The 19737-nt window shown below is 34.2% G+C and overlaps 1 long non-coding RNA gene across 1 annotated transcript in view; it reads left to right on the forward strand.

The window, feature by feature from the left end:
• Positions 1 to 19737, forward strand: part of LOC120498030 — a 186037-nt gene that overhangs the window by 114759 nt on the left and 51541 nt on the right. Inside the window, exon 3 of the long non-coding RNA XR_005626620.1 lies at positions 7573 to 7612. This is a non-coding gene — a long non-coding RNA (uncharacterized LOC120498030). The remainder of the gene's footprint in view (positions 1 to 7572; positions 7613 to 19737) is intronic.

The raw sequence follows: 19737 nt of genomic DNA on the forward strand, positions 1-19737 counted from the left end.
TTAATCAATGCTTTGTATAGAGACAGTTACCATCATCATAACCTTTCAGTTCTTGTGTTTTGGCATCTCGCAGATTTCGTATGCAAGTTGGGGGCTCAAGGGAAGCACATTTAACTGAAATGTCCAAGTACAATTTAGTGTGTGATGTAGGGTTATAGAACTCCTCTCAGACTTGCTTATTGTTGCAAAGAGAGCCTTTGTAATTACTGGGGGATTATGGCAGAATATGAAAGACCTTGAAAGCAGCTTTCGTGAGGATCAGGAATGTGTTCTCCACAACCTCTGAAACAATCAGCTAGAGTAGTGAAGCAGAAGTATATTAAAATGTGAAGAGTTCACTGAAAAGGTCCTGATAGAAACACCCAATTAAAGAAATAAAAACTGATATTTCAGCTTGTGAAAGGTCTTCACTTTGGTAAGAAAAAAGAGCCTTAGGAGGATGGGAAATGATATGACAATACAAATACAGTGGCTTCTTCTTCTTTTTTCTAACCAACAAAAGTGACAAAATTTAAGTTTAATGTTATATAATTAAAAAGAATCAAATTGAAGTTAGTTGTACTGGTACGCTGCCCAAATCATTATGCAAGATTGAGACCAAGAACCCAGGAATAATTGATTTTCTTTTTTTCACACTTATAAATTAGTGAAAATTTTTGGATAAGAGTATGGTGCAACAGACCACCAAACTGTCATATTATATTAGCTTTCACTTCTTAATTGGGTTTCTTCAATTATTTTTTTAGTCACAAAGGATCACTGTATGGTTTTTAAGGTTATTCCTCACCAAAAATGTCTCCATATTTTTTATCTATTTTTCTGTATATAGCAGTATATTTTTACTTTATCCTTCTCTATTTCAGAGTTAAACAACAGCAAAAGTAATACAATGCTAAAAATCATCTGCCTAAGTATTGTTGGTGTGATTTTTGTTGATGTATGGGGTTTTTATTTCAGGTAAAATCTTGTGCCCTGTCATGAGGGTTCAGTCATAAACTTTCTTTTCTGTAATGGAAGCTGCCTTGCCTGGCACTGAGTTTTCTATTAATGCTTTTTTTTTTTTCTAAATGATACTGAAGTTGAAGCAGATTTAGGTGAATTATCATTCAGTAGTGAGCAGGTAGAAAAATCATGCAGTGCTTTTGGAAAATTACATCTGTGGATTTAGCTAATACAGTTGTGAACTGTAAGTAATTAGCAAAACCTGAATCTTTTCCAGTTTGTTTGCATATTGAATGCTTTAAGATATTTTCACTTTATAAGTATTTCTGAATAACATGATGATAAACACTTTTTGTTATGATTTGTTCAGTGTTTTTGCTACAGTTTGATCCATAACACATTAAAAAATATTTGAAGCCCATTTTGCAATATTTTTCTTATGTAAAATACTTATTATGTAGTTGAAACAAAATTCTACAAATGCGTCAGGTTATCCTTTATGTGAAAGTACCTTTAGATCACTGTATATTTGTAAGAAACCTGGTACAATAGCCAATAAAATCCAAATAACAATTCCCACCATTACCAACATTGACACCTGCTCCAACTGTCAGTCATAAGAGGATGATCTTCCCCATAATACCTCCTGTTTACATATCTCAGCTAAAACCAACATTAATGTTATTAGCACACAACACTTTTCAGTAATTCTTCATTTTACATTACTCATCTAAAATACTCTCATAAAGCAGATTTTTTTTTTTTGAGTCAGTTGAAAACTAGGAATTTCCAAAACTAAAACTTAATTCCCCTTCCCCCAAGACATTTAATTAAAAAATGTATGAACTTCTTAACTGGGAAAGATGTTTCACTTTTTTGTAAATGCTGAGGGGAGAATCTAACATGGGAATCATATAAAGTTAGACTTCCCACAAGAAACAAAATTTATGCAAATGAACATGTTCATTGGCAAAAAGCTAGACTGAAAAAAGTATATATAATTTACTCTTGTTGTTAACTGGAAAATTTGAGAATATTTTTTTATTTTTGCCTGCACTCATATTTTGAAAAAAAAGTGCTGTGTGAAAGCATTAAGAATTAAATATTGACTGTGTGTGCTTTGAGAGGCCAGCAGGCAATGGTACTGTGCAGGAGTGGCCTAAGAATGCCTAAGAATGACCATTTCTGAATATGCAACATTTATTTATTAGGCAAATTAAAATATTGGAGTAATTTTATTAAGCTGTTTCTAGTTTAAGTTTTCAACTTCACCATCCTTTTCCTGTTGAAATCCACACCGTGTTTAAAAGATTTACATCCGGTCAACTTGCTGTTAATATCCCTGAAATTTCTGAATGCTGTGAGAAAAACATGAAGGCTTTAGTAGAGAAATATTGACAATGAAAGAAAAATAAGATTTAAATACTATAAGTGAATATTGCTTTATTCAAATATAAACAACCACAAAAGTCTTTATCTAATTTTCAGGTAAGTAAATGAATCCTTAGATCAGTGTTGATGGCAAATACTTAGGAATTCGGGTTTAATTTTCTGTTATTCAATAAAATTATTAAGTTTCTCATAAAATAGACTCAAATGTGTGTTTGGAGACCCTATATAATAAATGAAATATAAAATACTGTATTTAAATAGGAGGCTGACAACAATATAAAAAATAGGAAAATACTAGTTCTAGATAAACTATACTGAATTCCTTTGTGTCAAGATATGATCTCCAAAAAAAAGAAAAAATCATGATCATTCCTTTCTTATAAAAAGTATGATGAATATACTCTGAACAATTTAAAATGTTGACTTCCTACTATAATATTTCTGTCTCATCCCACAGAATTTTAGAATGTAATTCATAGAACAGTTCTTAAATGGCAGTTAATCTTAACTCCACAGGGATTACTCTGTATATGTACACTCTATGTACACAGCAGCTTCATACATGCAAAAAAATTTAATGCATGTAGTTTATGCATTTAAATGCATTTAAAGTCTTTAATTAGGAGTCTAATCTGAGCCTGCAAGGAAGACAATGTTGTTTTGCATTAACTATCTGAATATAACTCTCGTGGATAAATTAATTGCTAGCAATTTAAAAAGCTGTCAAAATTCAAACTGAATTTGTGATGGCTTTATTTTTTGGGTTTGGAACAGGAATAGATTCACAAAACTACTAGTGAAGAGATAACAACTGTTTCTCTTCTTCATCTTCCCATCTCCACCCACTCACCTCTACCCCCGCAAAGTTGAAGATCTCACCATATGTTTTTTAATGCAATAAATCCTATATATAGACTAGGTTTCAACCCCTTCCCCCGACTGAGATTTAAACCTTTATTTTCTACCTTCCGGGGGAATCAACTAACCACTGGATATCCTGCAGGGGTATGCTCTCACCTGAACTATATGAACTGCTACTTTGACCGAGCTGTGTGCCTCCCAAGTGAATTCTTTAACCACCAGACCAAAGAGTCATTCTCTCTCTTTGACTCAGTATTTAAATAATCCATGCAGAACAGCTTTTTCCATGGGGATCGAGAGAAGCCAATTATAGATTTCTCACTGGTTTAAGAACTCTTTTGGGAAAGTGAAAATGTGGGTTCAAGAATGTGCAGACAAGGTCTTGAACCTGATTGTCCCACATTGTATATCAGATGAGGCCCTAACCGCAGAGCTATTGAATAAGTGAAGAGAGGGGGGATTCTCTTTACTTCCATGAATGATTTACAAAGAGCGTGTAAGCCTAATCTTTCATTTCCAGTTCTTTAGTTTTCTGTTTAAATAGCTTCTGCAGAGTTGCCTATGTCTCTGGCAAGTATACAAATTAATGACTGGAGAAAAATGCTACTTTTGGGAACATAGAAGGATAATTCTTCCCCACATTTGTTATTTCTAAATATTTTCTGACTATTTCAGTCAGTTCCAAATCAAATCAAAATATGGTTTTCTTTGTCCCTGAATGTTGAAGTGACTTCAATTTTAGTTGAAGTGTAGAGACATTGTAGAAGTGGTGGAAGATGCCTGGGTTTTTTTCAATACCCTTTTTTTTAAAAAAAAAAAACCACCTGATAACTATTTACATCATACTTAAAGCCCTCTCTCAGATACTTCCATGTGTCCTAACGCTTCCCAGTTTAAGAACCTGTACTGAGCTGAACTAGCATACTTCTGTTAAGAAGTAGAACTTGCTGGCCACAAGTGCTTACTTCAATTCAGACACAAGGATCAATACAAAAGAAACACTGACCATCTACCTTTTACAGTGCCAATGGATGTAAGGAAAAGCCAGAACAAAGTATAGGCTTTTGGGTTTTTTTTAAATGGGTAAAAATCAAGATAGAAAAAACTTACCTGCAAAGGTCAGCTGTTGATCTCTTGCAGGAAAATGTCTCGGTAGTGGTGTACAGATGCAGAATAGGTTGTCAAATATTGCAAATCTCTACAGAGTCACACAGAAGGTTTGTTGGCACCAGTTGTGAAACCCAGAGTTCTGGAGTCCTAGTTTAGTGAATGATTTTCCCTTCCTTTAGAACTGTAATAAAGGACAAGAATGGTAACGTGCATTTCCTTACCTAGAAAGAACACTTGGTGTTAATCTTGATTTCCCAAGCTTTTACTTGACTTCAGTGGAGTAATGGTCAAGAACACAGTCTCCTTCATTTTCCAAGAGATATACACTAGAATGATTGTGACACAAGCCAAATAACCAAATCTAGTTCCCTAAACCTTTGTGCCTAGTTTTTTTCAGCTCTCCCTTTCAGAAGTTTACCCAGGAAAACAAAGAAATCCATTCCCTTTTTTATTACACGTATTCACAGAGATCCACCATGCATTTCATGGGGGAAGGGAATATTCTCTGTACATTAAGAAGGTGGTTATACCTTAGCAGGTGTTTAGGCAGCCCTACTGCCCTCACTTTAAATCAGGAGACAGTTTTGAAATAGATTTGTGTTTCTTGTGCTTTTTTATTAAATGCTGATAGGAAATGTACTTGAACTCAGAGTTGTTCATATGTGTCATTTCTCCCAAAGTAATGCATTTTTCTGGAAGACTTCTAACCAGAACACCAAAGATAGCAACATTCTTTCCAGAAGAGTCAGGTGTATTTGCTTATTCTTACTTTGTTGCTTTGTTGACCTTTTCGCAAAAATATATAGTGCATTGTTCAAGCAAAAGCTATTGCTAATAGAACATTCTGAATTCTATTTTTAATTAGTCCTCTTTCTTGATAATGCTGGATCTTCTTAGTCCAGAAAACTAAAACTAGTTTCCATTATGGAGAAGTTGGGATATTTCAGCCATTGTTTTATTTTTAAGACTGACTATTATTTCTGAACTACAGAAGTAAAAACAATCATAAAATATAAATAATTTCTGTTACATAATAAACAGTCTTTATTTCTTTCCTCTGACTGGCACATTCTTAGATTTAAACTGTGTGTTAAAAATTATAAGAAGAATTTTGATAATAATTCTTATGTGTGTTCTGTTTTGTATCTAAGAATCTTCTCTTCCTTTACGTATTTCACAAAATAAGAAAAAATTAATTTAGCAGTATTCAAAACAAGCGTCCAAGATACAAATCTTTAAAGTGGTTCTCCATTCATATAAAGCAGATGCAAGTATGAAGCTTTAGCACATGAACAAACTCTGCACTGCGTGCAGGGTTTGATGAAACCTGTAACCCGTGAGATGAGCATGGCAGGCAAACCTGGGTGTGTTTCTTCTGTCCTGTCCAGTCAGCAAAGTAGGTGAGCTAACTGGCAGCAGCAACCAGATGCAAGGTTAACAGAAACAAAGGAGGATATGGAGCTGGAGGCAGCATAAAGTCAATTTTTGCAGTGAGTTTAGTTGGTTTTTTTTTCACCCCCGCAAAATTTCTTTTAAAGCATCCCTCAGCCTTAGCTTGTGTCTCTCAAGATTTCCTGCAGTTAACTCCCACCTGGTACACAGTTTGTATTCTGTATCAAATCTGTGTCTTCCAACCTAAGTCATGCACTGGCATTGTTCAGGTAAAACTTTGCTCAATGACAATTGTCAGCTGAAATTGTTTTTTTCATCTTGTATCAGAAGACTAAAATTTATACTCAGGAACTTTAAAAAAAGCAAAAAACAAGCAACAAAAACAAAACAAAAAAAACCATAAAACTTTAAACAAACTTCACATTGAAACTCTTGAAAACATGAGAAGGTTCTCTGGCTTATTTTTCTCAAAACCAAGGCAAATCTCAAGAATGAAAAATGAAAATATGAAATAATAAATAATAGGGCTAAAGTATGCTTTTTCACAAAATATATGTGAAGCACATAGAAAATTATAATTATTTGTTCTTCATAATAAATTTTAAAAAATGTATTACTTGTCTTAGTATTAGTTGACCAGGTGCCTTTACTTTTTTGCTTTAGGGCCCGTGTTTTGGATGTGATGGAGCCTTATGTATTTCTCGAGTTTCATGGCGTTTAATAGATGAAGTTATTCTCCAATTAAATGAATGATATTTTCCAAAATGAGCTTCCAATCCCATAAATATGAAACAGTTGGAATAATAACACTCAGTGCTTGAGTTAGCTTTTCATTTATGGACTACTGAAGTATGTTGAAGTACATAGATCTTTATTTTCTGTGAAATTGTTTAGATTCAACAGAAGTTCACATTCACTTAAAGTCTTGCTCAAAAAGTAAATTATTTCGGTCTCAAGAAAGTGGGAGTATATAACAAATGCAACTTTAATGAAGTATTTCCAACTAGGCATTTAAAGTGGTTTATATAAGACAGACAAATAGTCATCCTTTCTAGAACTGATATACTGCTGTTAAAATCATTAATATGTTTATTTTGTACTTGCCCTTTTTCTTTTTGCTGTAAAAGTGGGGCAGAATCCACATTCACCTTGAGTGTAGAACTGAATCTTCCTATTACATATTCCCTGCCTGGATGTCACACAAGGGCCACTTAAGTCACATCAGCACCAGTCAGAGATGTTCAGAAACACTTCTGAGTGCTTTAATTGTTCATCAAGACCTAACCCTTTGAACATTGCTTTAAGGCATATTGGCTCTGCTCTTGAGTCACTGAAGCAAAATTGGAGCATCTGGATGCAGTGTCAAAATAGCCCAGGGAGCTCCAGTGCAGCACCCAAGTGGATAATCTCAACACAGAAGACAAACACTGCATTAGCGATTGCCGGAAGGCTACAGTTCATCTTCCTCTGAAATACAATACAAGAAAAGTTAAAGGATGATACTTTTTTCTTTGTATCTTCTGTTGTGTGAACAAAGAATCAAGCTGTGTTTTGATGTTTTATCAAGTGTTTGGCAGCATTTTCAATCTTTGTTTGCCCTACTAATCCACTGATTTTTCTTTTCTTTGGACAAAGCAATGAATGTTTTTTTACAGTTTATGCTGTATTGGATATGTTAGTGCTAAAGAATGAATCCAGTGATGTTGTTACCTTTGAATCAAAGTATTGAATCAAAGTAGAGAAAGAAGTATGATAATCTTTTAGTTGCCTATTAGTACTACAAAATCTAATTATACCCTCTTTACTTGTAGTTAATATTTTTATAATTCTGTTACCTATGTGAAATAATATTTTTTGCTTTGTTTGCTTTCACAGATGGCAGCAAAACCGCATTCTGTTGGTTGAAAAGAGCATTGTAAGTAACCATATTTTGTTTTTCCTGTTGAATTAGGCATCACATTTTATTTTTCTAAATCTAATAAAATTTTGTCTTATGGATAAAACTGACTTCTTCCTTGAAAACTGGTGAACAATTAATACTCTGTGAGAGCCTGTGAGACATCTGGCATGTGGCTACAGATACAATTCCCAAGCCAGATTTCTTTTGCCATCGGCAAGAATAGTTTATGTAAGGCTTAGGCCAGCAGGTCAAGAAATATAAATGCAGAAGCATGCTAAACATACCACCTGACATCAGGCTTTTCCTGGAACATGGTTGATCTGTAGAGTGCAGACCAGAATGAATACTGGAGTGCAAAACTGGGGCACAGCAGCATATACAATCTGTTTCCTGACTTCCTGTTTTTCTGACCATGCATCTAAGATTTTATTCATGTATGTGTAGAAGTGAATCTAAATACAATCAGAAGTAAAAGACTGATTTGATGATTTACTATTTTTATTTGATTCAGGTAATGCATTCAGATTGCATTTTATATATATGTGCATAGAAGAACATATATATATACAGTAAAATAATTTCTGCAATGATAATTAAAAAAATCTCTGCTAAGCATAGTGCTTCACACCACCATTCAAACTATTCACACTACTCTTCTAAATACATTAACAAAATATATTCCATTTGGAACATGTCAAGTAAATGGGTAACACTTTTTCTAGCATGTCTAGCTGCCATTAATTTAGTTAGTATTCATTGTAATTACACTCATCATAATGAATTCATTTAGTATTAATGTGAATATTATACAAGTTTTTAGACAATCCATTATAATTCAGCAATAATTAATGTACATATTAAATGAAGTGTTACTACTTAGTGCTATGATAAAGCCATGTTGTTTCATTTGAAAAGCTTTAGAGGAAGTTACGTTTAATCTCATTGGTATTCCTATTGTTGCCAGGAGATATTTTTCAATGGCAAAGGGCAATTCTTCTTGGGAGACTTGTTAACTTTTCAGTGAGATTCCATGTTTGCACTTGTCTACTGATTCACTTACAAGATACTGGCATTTGAAGCAAGATACTTAATGGACATGATAATGCAAAAAACTCATTGAACTATTCTAAAAGCATGAAAGATTTCTGACATTTCAGACAGTATCCAATAAAAGATGCCAGAGTTTGTAAGTCCTGTAGCACTTACATTTTATGATTCTTCTTCCCTTCTGTCCTCCAAGAGTAATCCAAAACTGAGAAGCAAGTATTTTAAATGTATCACACATCAACAGTATTAGGTGCCTCAAAGGCATCCATGCCTACTTTAGGCAGCTGCCTAAAAGTAATGACTAGGGGAAACATAGCAAAAGAAGAATGCCCATATTGGTTTAGGGTAAGAATTGTCTGGACAGCATCCTGTCTCTGGGCAGTCATTATAAATATATGCCCAGGGAAGGGTAAGGACTAGAAGTAGATTCCCCAGCCTCCAGCAGTTTTAGCTGATGAAATTTCATTGGGTGTATGTGGTTTCTAAAGATCAAAATTTTGTCATATTTTGGTTCCCTGAATATATTCCCACAAACCTATTTAGGTCTTAGAACAAGTATTAGTTGCATGGGTTTACTACCCTGTTCATTTAGTACATTAAGAACTTTTTGTTGTTGTTGTTTTGAATGTGATTTCTTCTATCTTAATTTGAATCTACATTGCATGGGATTTTATTGAGACAATCCATTCGTTTTATGGCACCAGTAATTTGTGAGCCTCATCTATATCCTTCTGTGGAGATGGTCTTTGCAAGAAAAGTATCATACTCTGTATAGAAGCTGTTCATCTTTCTTGCTCTGTTTTGGGTTTTGCATGCTACTCATCAATTTTCAAAGTGTGAGAAGTTATCAGGTTTATGCTATTTCAAAATCATTCCTTCAGCTTTTCCTTCTTAGTTTCTTACTGAATACCAATATTGAATGGTTATGCAGCTATAGGGTCATTTCTCCATGGTGACTGTAACTCCAGGCCCACTATGTTAAATTTCCCACCTTCCCTTACCCTCTCTTGTGTATCACTTTACATTTATTTGCAGGGCATTTATTCTGCCATTGTTTTTCCCTATCACTCAGGCTTGTGACTACAGGATTTCTGGAATTCTACACTGTATGTCCTTGTCCTGGCTAACCCAAATAACTCCAATCAGGAACATTTTTCAACCACCTTCATCCCTCTTGCCAAATTGTTTATGAATGTTGAACAGCACAGGCCCTACAAAAACTCTTTGAAAAAGTCCAGCAGCAATGTCTCACAATTTCAGGAACTGAATCTTTCCTCTCTACTACTTTCCTTTTAAAGTCTCAGTTATACATGCTTACCTTCTTACTTTTTATAATAGCCTTTGTTGAGAAACTCTAAGAAAAACCTTCTGCAAATCCAAGGCAGACTCCTACTGAGCAACTCCAGGCAACAAAATCACATTCATGTGTCTGTTGAATGAGAAATTGCTTCAGTAGGTCAACAAAGGAATAATTTCTTTTACAAAAGCCACCTTCACTTGTCCAAGATATAGCATATTTATGAAAGTCCAACTTCAAGTTTGTATTATAGTTTATACTGACTTGACCAATATGGACTTCAGTGTATTTAGGTCTGACAAAAGATACTTTTCTTTATATCTGCTTTTTAAATTTTACATTAATTCTTTTTTCACTGCAGTTACATTTTACAGCTCTCAGTACCTGTTCAATTCTATCATTGCAATAGATGTGAGAGATAGATGCATCCTCGCAAGTCAGTAAGATATATAATTTATTAATTTCTTGTAACTGTTGAGTGAATCTTTCTAATAATTTGTTACTATTCACTTTCTCATCACTTCCTTTCTCCAAGCTGATGTTCCCACTGAGAGTTATTAGGATACATTATTACACAGAAAGCAATCTTTACCTGTAGTTTTACAAAGTATGTCAATGTCATGCTAATTAATAAGAATTCAGGTTATCTATGAACTTCTGACTTTGTTTCTGCTGATATGTTTGACCTATGCATGTCTTTATTGTTCTCCTTCCTGTTGAATTTTACAGATCACACATTGGCTGGGCATTATTATTTATTATTTCACACTGAAAGGAAATGAATTTTGCAATAAAGTAGTGCATTGATGAAACACATGTTAATAGCTATGAAATAGTTGCCCCTATGAGAGAGAAAATTAGAAACTATTTGGAACCACCCTAGATCTTTAAAAAAAGTTTTTATTTTTTCAGAATAATAAAAATATTTTAAAAAATGGTTTTGTAAACTACCTTTTTTTCAATTGATGCATTAATAAGGAATTCAATCTCTTTAGTTAAAGTAGACCAGCACAGTCACTGCAAGCACTGCCGCTTGTTGAACTCAGCAGTTGTCACTTCTGAAGTGTTAATGAAATTTTTGTCCTCTTTTTGCATGGCAATCTTTTCTGTCTTTCCAGTGTTGAAGTATCATTCTCCATTTCTCAGGCAAAATCCGATCATCCAGTAGCTCTCTTCCTGCTTCTGTATAAAGGAGACTGCAGCATTAAACTTGAAGTAGTTCAAATCAGGTCTAATTATGCTCGGACATGTAATGTTTAACATGTTTAGGGCTTGGTTTACTCAAGTAAACCAGATAGGCCTGTTCTCAGTACTGCTTTTGCTATTGTTGTATACCTTCAAGGTTTCAGTGTCATCAAGCCCGTTTCTGTTTAGATATGACCTTAGACCTCCTCTGTGGAAGTCTACTAATTCTTTCTTACAGGCTAATAATACTTAGTTAAAAGTAGTTATGTCTACCTTGTCATTATTCCATAACATGCCATTAGAATTTTTTTTTATTAATTAATGATCCAAAGTATTTAGCTCCAGTTACTATTAGAGACTTATGGCCCTGTTTGCAGACATACTGAACTCTAGTGGTTGAAATGAAAGGGAGGTATTGACTCAAAATTGCTAACACATAAAACCAATGGTCAATGTTTTCTAAAATGTTTAAACCTTTCATTCTGCTTTTGCTAAATAGATGGTATGCTATTTAAAACACTATTTTGTCTTTTCCTGTAGGGATGAATTCTGTTTCTGACTATCTTGATAAGTGGCCAAAAAAATTTAAAAGTTTCAACGACAAAATTAACAGCATTTTAATTTTTTTTTTGTTGAAAAAATGCCAATCTTTAGGAACAATTTAATGTTTTGTATTTCACACATACTTTGGGGGCATTCTCTATGCGGTTTGTACTACTGCTTATTTGGTGGCGCAAATAGAAGTGCAAGCTATGCTCACTCCTACGTTTCTGGTATGGACTAGCTTTTCCTTTATCTGATGTGTTGATTTGTGTTTCTTCAGGCAATAATGCTTTCTTTTTTTATGAGATTGATAATGAGAAGGCTTTTCTTTTATCTAATGTGTTGATTTGTGTTTCTTCAGGCAATAATGCTTTCTTTTTTTTTTTTTTTAAGAGATACATGGAATTTGCTCATCTTGTTTCTATACGTTTGCAGATTTGATGTCACTCTGGTGTTTGTTCAATAGTGCATTTTTCAACTTTTGTGACCTTTTAAGGTCTTTGTTCGTATTCACAGTTTTTCTTTTCATGACTGATTCTGGTGTTTCCCTTTCTAAGTACCTCTTCATAGTCAACCTTTTAAGGTCTTTGTATTCACAGGTTTTTTTTCATGACTGATTCTGGTGTTTCCCTTTCTAAGTACCTCTTCATAGTGGCTGTTCTGGAGCTGTCCTTGGGGGAAATGGGATTAATTCAGTGGAGATTGGTCTCTCAGTGGTACATCTGGTTCTTCTTTTACAATAGAAAGATGGAGAAATGCCTTGCATGAATGCTCATGAAAAGTTTTCTCATGGAAATATATGAATTCAGCTCTTAATCCAAATAAAATATCTTTAAACAGTGGTAGTCTTGAATCAATTTAATTGAAAGGAATTTTAAGGAGTCAGGTTCTGACTGGGATCCCAGCAAGGAGGATCAGATTGCAAGTTCCATGTTGTGTGCCCATTCCTTGAGCATTCTTAGGGATTGTGTCCTATTGCTTTCACTTAAGCTTTGCTTTTCAAGATTAGGACCTATCTCAGTAAAGAAATTAAAAAATCAGTGCCTAAAGACACACATTCTAAGAGATATGCAATATTCCACACTTCAGCCCAGAGCCCTTTTCTGTAGTATTGTTTAAGCTCTCAGAAAAATAGTATTTACAATGAGAACCTTTAACACCCTTTTACCGTGTTTGCTGGCAGGCACTGATTTCATGCTAATGTGACAGCTAAGATTTTTGTGAGAGACCCTTTTATTTCTCTAAGAGAAGTGTTACACATTCTGAAAACCAGACAGATTTTTCTGGCCAGTGCCTCCTCACATTTGTGCCAGTAGGGATTTGCTGACTACCCAGATTATCTTTCACAGGATAGCACATGTCTATCTTTTACAGAAATGTTTATCATCCTTTTTGACATTTTTCTAAATAGTCATACTTTTTTAAAGAAATAAAACAGACTTTGTTGTTGTTAATAAATGTCTATGTAATGTTCCCCCAAAAAGCTGCCAGACATATAATGCAAGACATCAATTTAGGATGAGCTTGCATCCTAGCAAATCAAATTATATTTCTTAAAAAATACATTCACAATTGGCAGTAGACACTTCTTGGGGGGAAAAAAGAAAGTGAAATTACAATATTATAATCTAAAAAACAATGTTAGACGTGCTGATATGTTAAAGTAGCTCTGTTGTATTTCAACAACTGGAGGAAGTGTGTTAGGTTGTTATTAGCTTTTTTTTTCTCTAGTAAGGTCTATTTCTGTATCTATACATATAAACTATATTGTTTAACCATATACCTGTGGTCAGACAGAAATTATCTTTCACACCAAACCTTTACTTTTTATGTAGTTCATCCTCATAAAGATTTTCAGTTTTGTATTTTTGAAATGCATAATTGCTCTTCTTTTTATGCATTTGCCATTTCTTTAACCTATGTTGTAGTAGTTTCATGTGGCAATAATTGTATTAAAGGAAATCTTGATGTAGAATCTGAGTGGAAGAAAGTGGAAAAAGAAGAAATATATTACAACTATATTCCTGACTTTATTGAACAAGAAATGTAGCTTTGCTTCTTGGTTTGTGTGTTCCAAAGTTATTGTATTTGGGTCAAAGCAGAATTTACTAGAAGTAATTTCTGGGGTTTGGGGGCAAAATTCTAAAATCTTCTCTATTTTCTACAATAGTCTTTAAATGTCTTAGTTGAGTAAAGTGAATATCTGAACCTCTTTTATTGTACATCCACCAATTATATTAATGTTTTTCTATTAAAAGTGATCAGTCACTCTCATATTTAGTCACTTAAAGGGGCACAGAAGTATATGGAACATTATAGTTAAATATCCCTATATATTTACAGGTAGAGAAATTTATTATTATTAATTATACTCTATTTATATTTCCAAAGGTCTTGCTCCTATAAGAGACACAGATTAAATTTCCCATTTGAATCAAAACTGATATTTGGAAGCTCTGTTTAATTTCATCTTAAAATTACTTTTCAGTTATGCAGTGTTTTCTGCCTGACTCTCTTATAATTTTGAAGTGTTACATTTTTCAGAAACTGTAAATAATTTTCTGATTTACTGTTTGAGTCAGAGTAGACAGATTATTCCTTCTGTTTTCGCCCATATCTTCACTATTATATATTTTAATTCTTCAGTGCTGTGTCTGTAGTCAGTTATCTTTAAAAGTGAGATAAAGTACTCTTACCTGTGATAACTGTGAATCAAAACCACCACGTTTCCTGTGTTTAGCAACTCTGCTGATTTTCTGGTTTGGATTTTTAAGAATTGTTCATTGAGCTAAACATTTTTCATAGATGATGGTGGAAGTTATCCATTGATCTGGAAATGGCTATGTTTCTTTCCTCTTTTTTTCAGTTATGTTTCTCACCAGGAGAGATTGTGAGAGAAAACATTTCATTTGGTATCAAATTCCCCCATTATTAAACTCTTACAACTGTACTCACCATATTCCCCCATTATGAAGTTATTATAAGACTACTAATTCAAGCTCCAGGTCATTATGAAACTATTCCTTTTACCTTGATGAGATAATATATCCTGAGCTATGGGTACAGAAAAATTCCTATTACACCTTGCTGCCATTTTTTGAAAGGCTTTTTTTTTTTACACTTATGTTTAGCTTATCTAGTATTGTGATTTGGAAATTAAAATATTTACCAGGATTTTTAACCTATGAAACAAATTCAGTGACTACAAATATAACCTAGAAAATACCACCTCCTTCCTCAAGTTAGCATATTCATACTTGCTTACTGTTTTTTGTTTCAAGTGATGCATCTGTATCTGAAACTATTAGGATTCAGCTAAAACAGATACTTCAGAGGTGTCAAATGCATGAGGTGTTACTCTGCCACTCCTTGCTTAATGCATAGTTGTGTGTTCAAGCATAGCCCTCCTTCAGAATACTGTGGAGTGGAGCCTACCCTGTAGAAACACTTGAAAATGTAAAACTACCCAGAGGTTTCAAGCTTGCAGCAGTTATCAGTCTTCAAAGCAGCCTCTGCCTCAGACTAGGGTACAAAACAAGTTGCTGGCAGTACAGTATTGTTTTGATTTGAATCCTCCAGCTTTAGTTCATATTTTTTCTTCTTTCATATGTTAAGTAGAGGTATGTATGACATTTTTGCAGAAGAAAGAGAATAGTATCGAAAAACCCTCTTGCAGTCAGCTTTGCAAACCTCTCAGAAAACTCATTTGTGATGGACGTCATCCTTTCATGCTTCCCTTGTTGAGACTGCTTTAAACAACAGTTTCATTTATATCCTAGCAAACTTTCACACCAATTCACAACATAAAAAATTAGACCAAGAAGTTCACTAGCCAAGCTAGGTCTGTCTTCAGAATTATCAAAGGAAAAATAAAATATTGCAAAGAAAGATTACTAGCTTTATAACTATTTTTTTCTAGAGACAAAAACACACAAACCTCTTTCCAATTAGCTTTCCATTTACAATGGTTCCATCGTTTTTTTTTTACTGAAACATATATGCTGAGGACAAACTGAACATTTCTTAAGAAACATGTCCATATTTATGCAGTTAAAAAATTGAAATAACTTCTTCCATTTCCTGTATTGCCCTCTAAGCCAGCTATAAGAAGATAAAAAGGAAATGGATGAAATTTCATGGTCATCACTGAAATACTTCCTTTTCTTCTGAGAGGCAGGAAGTAAAAAACTAGGATTAACAGATGAGGGAGTTTCTGTTATATGTTATTAGTACTATTCTATTGACTCATTGAAATGAGAGAGTAGTAAAGCAATAACTGACCATATAATCAAAGTAAAATTCCCTGCTTTCTAAAATTTGACAAATTCAGTGTAATTTCTTTTATAATACAACTGCATTAAAACATATGCAAAATATGTAGATAACAAGTCTGATGGAGAAAGAACTGTTCTCTGCATGCTTCTCCCCTTTTTTAATGATTCTAGATTCTGTTCACACTTCTACTTAGTAATGGTAATAGAAAATACAAATACAATGGGAAACTTCTTTCTTACAAAGTTAAACACATATATAGTGGACTTGAGGTTTAAGTTACTTTAGCCTCTGGGAGCAATTAACCTGCTTTATCTTATTCTTGATGAATAAAGCTACTAGTGATGAAAGGATATGAAAAGAAAAAAAAAAAGAGCTCAAATGATGGCCTCCTATCCAGTGTTCTTTTTTACAGAAAATATCAAACTGTTGTCTGAAATTTTTTTCCTGCATCTCTCTAAAGATAAATTACTACACCACAAATTTCTGTAAACTATGCCCAGAGATAACAAATTCATAAAAACTCCTTAAATGTTGCCAGTTCCAAAAAATAACTTCAAATTGAATATTCTTCACAGTGACATAAACTTGGTTCAAATGTTGCTACTCTGTTATAGTAACTGAGATAATGCTCATCGCTGAGCATACACCTACACAGAGAGTTCATTTTTAATTTTTATTAAGCCTGTTCTCATTTGCCTGAAGAGTTTACTTGCATATTTTTAACTCAATATATATCAGACCACATTTTTATTTAATGCCCAGTTAATTGTGAAGACATCTTGACTTTAATAATATGCTTTAAAATTCACTCTTGTGAACTGTGGCTGAAAATGACATTATAGATTATAAGGTATATTCTGGTAAAATAAGCACTTTATATTATGTTGCTTTTACTACAATGGATTGTTTAGGAATGAGTGCCAGTGTTATTACATTTGTTTACAATTTACATGCACAAACCATGTAGGCGAAAGGGAAAATACCAATACGTCTTATCATCTCGAATATATATTTGAGTTTCAATAGAAAGACTATAGGGCGATGATGAATTTTTTGAGTGAAACTTTAATTGCATGTAAATCTACTTGAGCATCTGCTTTAAGAAATTTGCAGGCTACATGCTAGAACAATTACTAGTCCCATCTAATCCTAGAGATTCATGTGGTTATAGATTGATCTCTACAAAGCCTATCGCTGCCTATCAGTGACTTGCAAGTGTGATGCTCAGCAGGTTTTATTTGACCTTGGTTTTGATTCCCACATTTTTATCTCATGTCCTTTCTTTGTCTTCATCTTCAGCAGTAAAGGTCATTTGCAACAAATAGTTCCTGAGAGCAGTAGCAAATTAATTTTAGAAAGCATTGTCAGCACCAGTGCAAATCTCTGCCACTGCCAAACTTTGTAAAGATGCTAGCAGTTCATCATTTCTGATCTAGATAACATCCAAATTTCTACAAAATACATTCCCTGCATTACATTCTTTTTCATGCTTCACTCTTTTGCCTAATACATAAACATTACAATTCTTTTCGTTTTGATCAATTAATTTACACTCCAAAGCAAAACTTAGTAACCTGCATAAATCTAGATGCTTGTAAATTGATCACTATCAGCTCCTGATTCAGATGTGTTAGAGCATACCCAAAGAACAGCAGCAAAATTTGTGAAGGGTATAAAGCACAAGTGTAAGGAGGAGTGGCTGAGGGAGCTGGGATTGTTTAGCCCAGTGGGGACCTTATCACTCTCTACAATTACCTGAAAAAAGGTCATAGTGAGATTGGAGTTGGTGTCTTCCCTCAAGTAACAAGGGATTGGACAAGAAATGGCATCAAGTTGTCACATGAAAAGTTTAGATTGGTACTAGGAAAAACTTTCTCACCAAAACTGTTTTCAGCCATTGGAACAGGCTGCCCAGGGAAGTGGCAGAGTCACCATCCCTAGAAGTAAGTGAAAGATGTGTAGATGGGCTGCTTTGGGATATGGTTTAGTTATGAGCTTGGCAGTAGTGGGTTAATGTTTAGATTTGGTTTTAGATGTTTAGATTTAGATTTTAGAGGTCTTTTCCAACCTAAATGATTCTATCAGTTGTTCATCATATATATCATAGTACAGTGGAAACCAGCTATACAGAGACATTTTCAGTAAAATGTAAGACATAAACTGAAAATGTAATTAGCAGGTCTGATGGAAAAGGGAGATATTTAAAATATACTCAGTTGCTTCAGGACAAAATTCTCAGGCTTCAAGTAAACAATTGTTATAAATAGCAATAACATACATTCTAGTTATGGGTTAGAACTCTTAAGGCTTAATGCTTATATTCCCTTCTCCTCCTTAAAACCAAACCTATGAGCCAAGTTCCTGCTCACATTCTAGTTATGGGTTAGAACTCTTAGGGCTTAATGCTTATATTCCCTTCTCCTTAAAACCAAACCTATGAGCCAAGTTCCTGCTAACAGTGTGTCTTTCTAGGGCACTCTTTACTGACTTCCTGTCATTCTTGCTTCTTGCTCTTGCTTCTCACTAGATTTGGATGCAGCTGAGGTAGAAATTCATTTTCTTCCACCAGTGATTCTGGCCCCACAGAAGAGCCATATGCCTATAGGACATTAGAGGGCTTCTTTTCCTCTAGAGGGGATTAGAGGGAAGCCATGTTAAAAAATTGTTGTCTCTACTCCACCACCATATGATTATGTGGCACTGGTGTGTTAACTGCAACTGCAGTCCAGAGCACAGGAGTGTGGTTAACCCAATTCATGCTACTACATGCTGCTGTTGTAAGTACTGTGCTACTTAAAGAAAATTGATAAGTGAATGCAAGTAGCAATTTAGAAAACAACTACTATGAAAAAGGAGTAAAATCATAGCTCCATTAAAGTAAACAGTGTAACTCCCACTAATTTTATCTCAAATAGTCAGCTGCTTGAGAACAGCACTGGTTTATACTGTCTCAGAATACAGTTTCTTTATAGCTCCTTGTGTTGCTGCCATTATTAGAAGAGGTGAAGCTTTTCTGTAATTTTTTTCATATATGTTGTAGTACTTTTGCTTAAATATACTGAATAGTAAGTAGTTTGTTTTCTTCATTTTCAGTTATTTGCAAATAATCTGTAGGAAAAGTATTACCACAACAATTATATTCAGTTCACTTATTCTTTAAGAATTCAGTTGGAATTGAGTCTCAGGGTATTGTTTTTATTTTATCCCCTTACCAAAAAAAAAATTATAACACAACAGATTTGTAAAAATTTTCTCCCAATATTTACCTTTATCAGTATTAAGAAGTGTTTTAAAGCTAGGACCACTTTTGTCCTAGTACACACAATACACAGTTATGGATTTTCAGATAAAATGCTCCAGATAGAACTCTTCCTTAACAGAGGACCAATTGTAATGCCAGCTGCAATGTTCCAAAATCCAGCGGGAGATTGACCAAAACATTTGTCTTTAAAAAAAAGTCATTGCAGTATAGATGCGTTGTCTGTGTGTGTACGTGTTCATGTGTGACAATCAGTGCTGCTGAATCATCTAAGTGAATTTAGAACTGTCAATTTTGCTTTGTTACAAAAGCTCTCCTCTTTAGCCTCCTGTGCTTTGCCTAGCATAGTTCTTTATCTGCCTAGTTATTTATTCCTATCCCCATATTCCAAATCAGCCTAGACTGCTCCACCTCCCCATGACTTCTGCCCTTACCTGGCTCAGCTACTCAGCCTACCATCAGTCTTCATGTCTGTCTTCAGTATGTCTAAATTCCCCCTCCCTTCTGTCACTGCCAGCTTTTTTTGTGGCCAGA

Source organism: Passer montanus, unplaced genomic scaffold, assembly GCF_014805655.1.
Source record: "Passer montanus isolate IOZ18808 unplaced genomic scaffold, ASM1480565v1 scaffold14, whole genome shotgun sequence".
Classification (NCBI taxonomy): domain Eukaryota; kingdom Metazoa; phylum Chordata; class Aves; order Passeriformes; family Passeridae; genus Passer; species Passer montanus.